This window comes from Brassica oleracea, chromosome C3, assembly GCF_000695525.1.
Source record: "Brassica oleracea var. oleracea cultivar TO1000 chromosome C3, BOL, whole genome shotgun sequence".
NCBI classification, from domain to species: Eukaryota; Viridiplantae; Streptophyta; class Magnoliopsida; order Brassicales; family Brassicaceae; genus Brassica; species Brassica oleracea.
The window spans coordinates 18,202,322-18,209,896 of NC_027750.1; the positions used below are offsets into that span (position 1 = coordinate 18,202,322).

Here is a 7,575-nt window from a genome sequence, read left to right on the forward strand (position 1 = left end):
AATAGGGGTCCTAGTCATATAGGGTTGTGATTATTAATGTGTACTCAAATAATAATTGTTTGCAATTGAAAGTTTCCTAAAAATGTTGTGTCTAATTATCAATCTTTAGGTACAAAATCAACCAACACTTAATCTTTGACATCAAGTTAGCTCATATATGTATGAGTTTTCGGTTTCTAAACAATCTTAACTACTTCAAGGCAAAAAAAAAAACAGCAGCCTAAAAACATCATTCCAAAAAAATTTGATGGCTACTTTTAACAAGATTTCTAATCTGAAACCTTTCAATGTGATATACGTCGTTATCCCAATATTCTAAACCAATTATTTCTGCGTTAGAGGATTAATAACAACCTGTTTAAATTTTATACTGAGTTAATATTTTTTTAAATCCAAAAACTCTTTGTAAACAAAACGAATAGAAATAGAATCCACTATTAATTATCTTACCAATACAACAAGATCTGTATAAGTAAACTGAAAATAGTATAGTCTTACCGAGTTTGCAATTCGAAGATGTAGAATGATCATATTCATGGCTGCTTATTGAATGTGTAAGTGAGCAGAAAGCACCCAAAGAGGATCTTCAATTTCATGAATGAAAATCAGGGGAAAGGAAACATTAATGTTGAAAAATCTAGCTCGATCTAGCTCTCGTAATCGTCTCACTACCTCTCTATCTCACTCGTTTGTTGATCTCTCTCGTTTGTGTAGGTTGGCGACTCCACAACACAATCAATCAATCACAACAACAAAGAAACCAGAGTAAAAAGAGACGCAAAGCTTTTAGAGTTCTGTGTCAATAGAGTAGGTACATCTCCTTCAGGATCGGGACCTGGTAATCCACTATCTCAGTGTTTACAGAAGCTTTCTTGGTTACAACAATGGCGATCGCCTTTTATCTCTCTCTTTCAGGTCTAGAATTGAGAAAAACAAAAGTCGCTACGATTTGTTATATAAGCTGTAATCCTCTACGACGCACAGCTCACTAACATGCAAGTCTTCAGGTTTCAACTCTTTATTCACCGAGGCCCACTTCTTACTTACTTACTTCTGAACGCAGGTATACTAGGAATTGGGCTTAAGTGGCCCATTTTTGTGCAGCCCATTTCTCACCACACTTTACAATCTCCACCTTGGTGAGTCAATGCGTCTGCGACCAACCCTAGATCCTCCGGAACTTCAGACTTCCGACCAAGCTTTAAGCATACTTGTTTTGTCTCCTTTCCCGATCCTGAAACTTTGATTCTTTTGTCCTCACTTCGAATCCTTCCTCTGTTTTCTGATTGGTTATCTCCTCTGACTTCCGAGACCCCTCTGCCTTTCTGTAGCTTTCTCAGTTCCAAAGACAACGATGGACAAGCTTCATCAAGCTTCAATAATGCTCAGCTTCGCCAAGCACCCGTCGAACTTCTCTCCTGGTAGCGTCTTTGTCAACATATCAGACGGATTAACTGAGGTATGTATCTTCATCAGCTTCACTACTCCGTCTGCAATCACCTCCCTTATGAAGTTATACTTCGTTGCAATGTGCTTAGTCTTCTCTCTGTAGACAAAATTCTTTGCTAGATAGATTGCGCTCTGAAAATCACAACAAACTTCAAATTCTCCCTTATTTAGCTTCAGCTCCTCACAAATTCCCTTTAACCAGATGCCTTCCCTTACTGCATCCGATAAAGCCATGCATTCAGCTTCAGTGGTTGACAATGCTACCACCTTTTGTAGCGATGATCTCCAACTGACGGTGTTGCCTCCAACCGTGTAGACATAACTGGTGATTGATCTGCTCTTGTCCAAGTCTGACGCATAATCCGAGTGGCACTAGCCTCTGACTTTGAATTCCTCATTTTTTGTGAAAGTTAAGTTCAAATACAAAGCTCCTTGTATATCTCTCATGATCCATTTGACTGTTAACAAATGGTCCCTTCCAAGTTTGCTCATGTACCTGCACACGAGCCCTACTGCGTATGCCAGGTCTGGTATGGATCCTGCCATGACATACATTAAGCTTCCCACTGCGCTGGAGTAAGGTACATTCTCCATCTCTCTTACCTCTTCTGCTTCTTGGTCTTTAGTTAGGGCCTTTAGTTTGAACTGTGAACATTGTGGCGTGCATACTGCTTTGCAATCTGCCATGCCAAATGTCTTGAGAACTTTAGCTAGGTACTTTCTGAGATAAGTACAACGTTTCCTTAACTCTGTTCCTGACTATGTCCATCCCCAAGGTTCTCCTAGCTGCTTCTAGGTCTTTCATTTCAAATTATGTGCTCAACTGATCCTTCAGCTTCTGTATTGTCTTCATCTCCTTTGACGCAATTAACATATCATCAACATAGAGTAGTAAATAGACCATGTCGTCCACTTTTGATCCTCTTAGATAGACGCACATGTCATATTCACTTCTCAAGTATCCATGCTTGATCATGAACATATGAAACCTGTAGTTCCATTCTCTTGGGGATTGCTTTAGGCCATAAAGTGATCCATGAGTAAGCACACTTGATCTTTGATATACCATGGATTTTACCCATTTTTAGCCATAGTATATTGGTGTTTTTAAATACATATTAGTTGTTTTGGAGTCTTTTTAGTATGTTTTCAGGTTTTGGAGTGATTTGGAGGAAAGTGATGATTTTGGTGCATTTTGTAGATAAAATGATAAAGACCCGTAGCTGGCCATCGACCACCCTATCAATCGATGGGCGAAGGCAATAATCGATCGACACACACTCTGTGTTGTCGATCGACAGCGAAGCGCGCGGAAGACAAATTGGGTTCCAACCAATTTTAAGCTCAAGTCCCACAAGAATTACTGACAAGTTTTAACCTAGTGAACAAGTCAAACCCGCGCGGTAAAAATTGCTAGAAGGAACTTCGATCGATAACTCAGTAGTTGCATCGATCGACGGGCTGAAAGGTGTATCGATCGATAATCCTTAATCGGTATCGATCGACACTTTCTCAAGACCAACAAACAACAAGTGTGTGTTGTTTTGGGCAACACACGCTTTCATACTTTCATATTTTCACATCAAACATATTTAGGGGTTTTAGTAGTTTGGAGAGAAGATCCAAGACTTCTTCGGAGATTTGTATTGGAATTCCAGTTTTTCTACCTTATTCTATTTATGCATTCTATTCAGATATTTATTATGTTCTGCTTTGCTATGTTTGAGTAATTACTATTGTTAGATTTAGGGGGTTATAAGGGATTAGCCCAAACTATGGATCCACTAAGGTGATAAGATTTTCTTCAAGGAATTGTTTGTAATTCTTGTGTTCTAGAATAGCTAACTAGAACCATGAACTTAGGATAATTAGGCGCACACGACGACATGGTCTGTTATCTGAATTAATACCCTTGAGCTAGAATTGCTAAAATCAGCTGATTCAAGACTAGTGAACCTATCGATTGACGCTAATCTCATAGCATCGATCGACGTTGGATCCGTATCTACAAGCGACAACTGAGATATTCGACTTAGTCAATATGATTGATTTGTACGAGGAAGCTAGAATACTTTCTCATTAGAATTCGAGTTCTAGGATTGACAACATGAGCATCTATATCATTATAATCATGATTACCTAAAACCCTAGATCTAGCTACTTTTTCATAATTGTTTACAACCTCAACCAATCAATCAATCAACTGAATAACTATCTTGTTCACCTCTGCTATTTATTGATTTACTCTGTTTGCCTAGGTTAATCATAAACTGATTAGGATCTATTGTGTACATGATAATGTGGGAACTTATTTATGCTACTCGACTTTGCCTCATGTACCCGATGAGGGACTTTGGTAATTTTAACACTTGGTCAAAATTTTAATAATGTTTTACATTTCGAGTTCCTCACTTCACTCCCATTATTTCTCATTCAATTTACATTTGTTTTTGACTTATGAATATACTAGATTGTGTAGTACTCGTTGCAATTTTTTTTTAACGAGCTGATAATCCGGTCATAACAACCACCGGTTTTGCCTGAAAGACCACCAGAAAGTTGACAAAAGTCAGCCTCTTTATTCAAGTCAAAACAGAGTTCAAACATTAACATGTTCTTCGTAATTTATAAATCTGATCTAGGAGTTTAGAGGTAGTTCTGATCAGATTTATAATTAGAGGTAGTTTTTTCGTATTTTGGCTATTATAAGTGTATATATGTACAACATCAAGATGCTGCAAAAATTAGCAAAATAAGCTTATGTTATGATCTATTAATAATTTCAAAACAAAAACAGTCTAGACTTCATATTCTCAAGAAGTCCGACCTCATAGGAAGTTCCTTCTAGGTCCGGCCTTTTCAAAAATTTAATGCAACTAAGACCTTTGATATAGCTTTCATATGCAAGAGGAATGAAGTATTTTAATTTTGTGGTTGAAAATATATACAAGATTTAGTGAAAACATGTTCATCTCACGACCAAACGGAGAAACCGTAGACAACATGGCCCAAGCCTTTGCTAGTGCTAAACCATGTATCGCAACGTCAATGCTGTCATAAATGAGGGTGGCCATATTTCTAACCATGATTTGTCTTGGCCGCACAATTCAAACCTCGACCATGATCTTTGTTCGATCATATTTGACCAAGGGCGACCTCTCCATTGTGCTTAACCTCGGCTATACCGCGTCACCTCGGCCGCGATAACATATTTGACCAAGGGCGACCCAACTTCAGTCCAGCACCGCTAGACTTATCCACTGCTGGCCAACTTTGGTTACAACTCTTATGTGTCCAAGGGTGACTCTGTCTTTGAGTAATTTTTGTATTTATCCTTTTTACTTAACCATAGACCCACTTAGTATTGTATATATGTGTGTGCGTGTTTTAGCTTTTTGTTTAATAGAAACCTAAATACATCAAATTCACGAATCTAGAGAGTAAGCTAGACTGGTGCACAAAAAAAAAAGAGTAAGTTAGACTCTGAAGAGCTTCCAGAGAGGTGAACTCGCTTTGTATCCCATATAAAGAAGATTTATTAAAACTTTTTTCTTTTATTTTTTTTTCTTTCGGTTTCCATAATGATATATATTGAAAACATGTTGTGTTCTCTGCATCATGTCAAAGTAGATAATTTTTTAGGTTGAAGGACATTAATGGTTGCATAAGAACTTACTTCGATTTTATTGTTAAATGGCTTAAGCACATGTTATTCATCTTTACTTGTTCTTATTGCATGATTTTTACTGTATGTTTATAAATCTGATCTAGGAGTTTAGAAACATGATAGCATTGAATCTAATAACTTGAATTAGTATTTGGTCAAGCGTCATGACCAACGAAAACTAAGTTGCAGATTTTGGTGAAATTTGTTAGAACTTGGTGGACTAATGCATATATCTTACAATAAACAACAAAAGATAAATGTATTGATTTTTTTGGGTGCAATAAATGTATTGATTTGCTAGATATAGTGATTGTAGCTGCAATAGTTATAAATGTATTGGTTTGTTAGATATAGTGATTGCAGCTGCAATAAAAAGATAAGTACCCATTAAAAAATATTCCTAAATTTTTTAACTTATTTACACTTTCATGCTATTAAGAATTAAATTAAACTACTTATTTTAATGCTTGTCTTTTCCAGTTAAATTAATGAGTTTTCCTTAATCAAATTTAAACTTAGTATCATTAAATGAACCTACCTATTTTAATGCTGGTCTTTTCCAGTTAAATTAATGATTTTTTTAATCAAATTTAAACTTAATGTCATTAAATGAACCTAAAAATACATCATATTTAAGGTAGCTTATTACGGACGAGTACAACCCAATAATGAACTTAAATTTTATTTTTACGAAAACGTGAATCACTTGACTTATGTAATATTTAAAATATATTAACTACAATATAACAAATGCATATAACCTACCTATGCTTTAGTTTGAAATGATCATGCTCAAGTTTTATATAGTCGACTTACATCATGCATCGATCGATGTACAATATTCAAACCACCTATAGCTTTCGTTTTCTTTATAGGATGTATCAACAAACCAATCATCTCATTGATTTTCTAAGCTTTATAAAAAAAAACAAATCAATAAATACAAACTCAAAATCCAATATCTTCTATTAATCAAAACATAATATCTTCAATGTCGTATCTTTAATGTACCTATTAAATATAGAAACTGTAACCATAATTACACTAATTATAAGAATAAATTTGATTTCAACCAATTGATCTATTACTTCAGTAATTGATTTGCTTTCAGAAGATGAAACAATAAATTTAAAATTTATAAGAATATAAAGATATAGAGATTCCAACCAATTGCCTATATTTGGGTATGATTTTTGCATATGATTTTTGCATAATAAGCTTCAAATTGAACATTTATAAAGATAGAGAGATTTTTTTTAATCTTTTACCGATACAAAACTTAAACAAAACGAAGAGTTAAAGGTAATTTGTTTTTGTTACACTTCCCGAAAAAAAAACGGTTACAACATGGGCTTTCATAATATGACATTTTAACATATTAATGTTATGGACATTTAATAATTATCTAGACGAAAAACAAAGACTATAAATAATTTATTATTAATAAAATTATGAAATTATTTACAATTTGATGACTAATTCATCGCCCTTTTTTATATGTTAAATTTTTCATAGAAGTTTAAAAATCATTTTATTTTATTTAAACATGTATAACTAATTTATAATCTTTTATGCCATACTAAGTAATAATATAATATTTCTTCATATTTTACTTTAATAACCATTGTTTTTATATATCGTCTACAATTCCTTAATTACGTCTACTTGTTCAATTTTTTATATGATATCGAATATTCGACATAAATGGATGGTTAAGATGCCAAAAAAATTATTTACTTGGTGAATATAATACAACAAATATTACAAATACATCATTTAGTTAAATAAATAAACAAAAACCGAAAATTCATACCTGCGCTGGCGCATGGGTCAGGGTCTAGTTATAAGATTATATTCTGAGTCCTAGACCATATATAAGACCATAAATATATTATATCGTGTTTGTTGCATGTTATCTGCAATTATTCTTACTAGAAGTTTTACCACACTATGGGCGGTTTGTTCGTTTATAATTTTAATGATAAATATATCTCTGTATTAATAAAATATAAATTTAGAAAAAAAATGTTTCAAATGCATTTTTACGTTGTCAATAGTGTATTTATAAGGTAATAGTAGTAAACTGTGAATTTAAAAGAAATTATTTGTGTTTAGTGAACTTAAGTGGCTAAAATTTGTGGAATTAGAAATTTTAAAAATAATATAATTATAATCAAAATTTAAAATGCTTTTAATATGTGTGAAACTCCAAAAACATAAATTAATACTTGAGAAATTAATAACCACTATAAATTAAAAAAAAAATTCTGAGTTGAGCTAATATAAAATATGACACAATTTAATAATCAATATATTGTATATTTTGTTTTCTATTCACAGTAAAGTTTATATTTAGTTTTCTTAATATCTCTAAATATTTTAATGTTATTTTCATTTTACACTTAAAATCCATTTACATTTATTGTATACCCTATATAATCGAATAAGAACAATATATA

General features: G+C 33.2%; 1 long non-coding RNA gene across 1 annotated transcript; it reads left to right on the forward strand.

The window, feature by feature from the left end:
* Window positions 1–1,170: 1,170 nt before the first annotated feature.
* LOC106332807 lies at window positions 1,171–4,956 on the forward strand. The gene is made up of 3 exons (XR_001268185.1): window positions 1,171–1,459; window positions 1,652–2,030; window positions 2,651–4,956. It is a non-coding gene; the product is annotated as an uncharacterized LOC106332807 (long non-coding RNA).
* The last annotated feature ends 2,619 nt before the right edge of the window (window positions 4,957–7,575 follow it).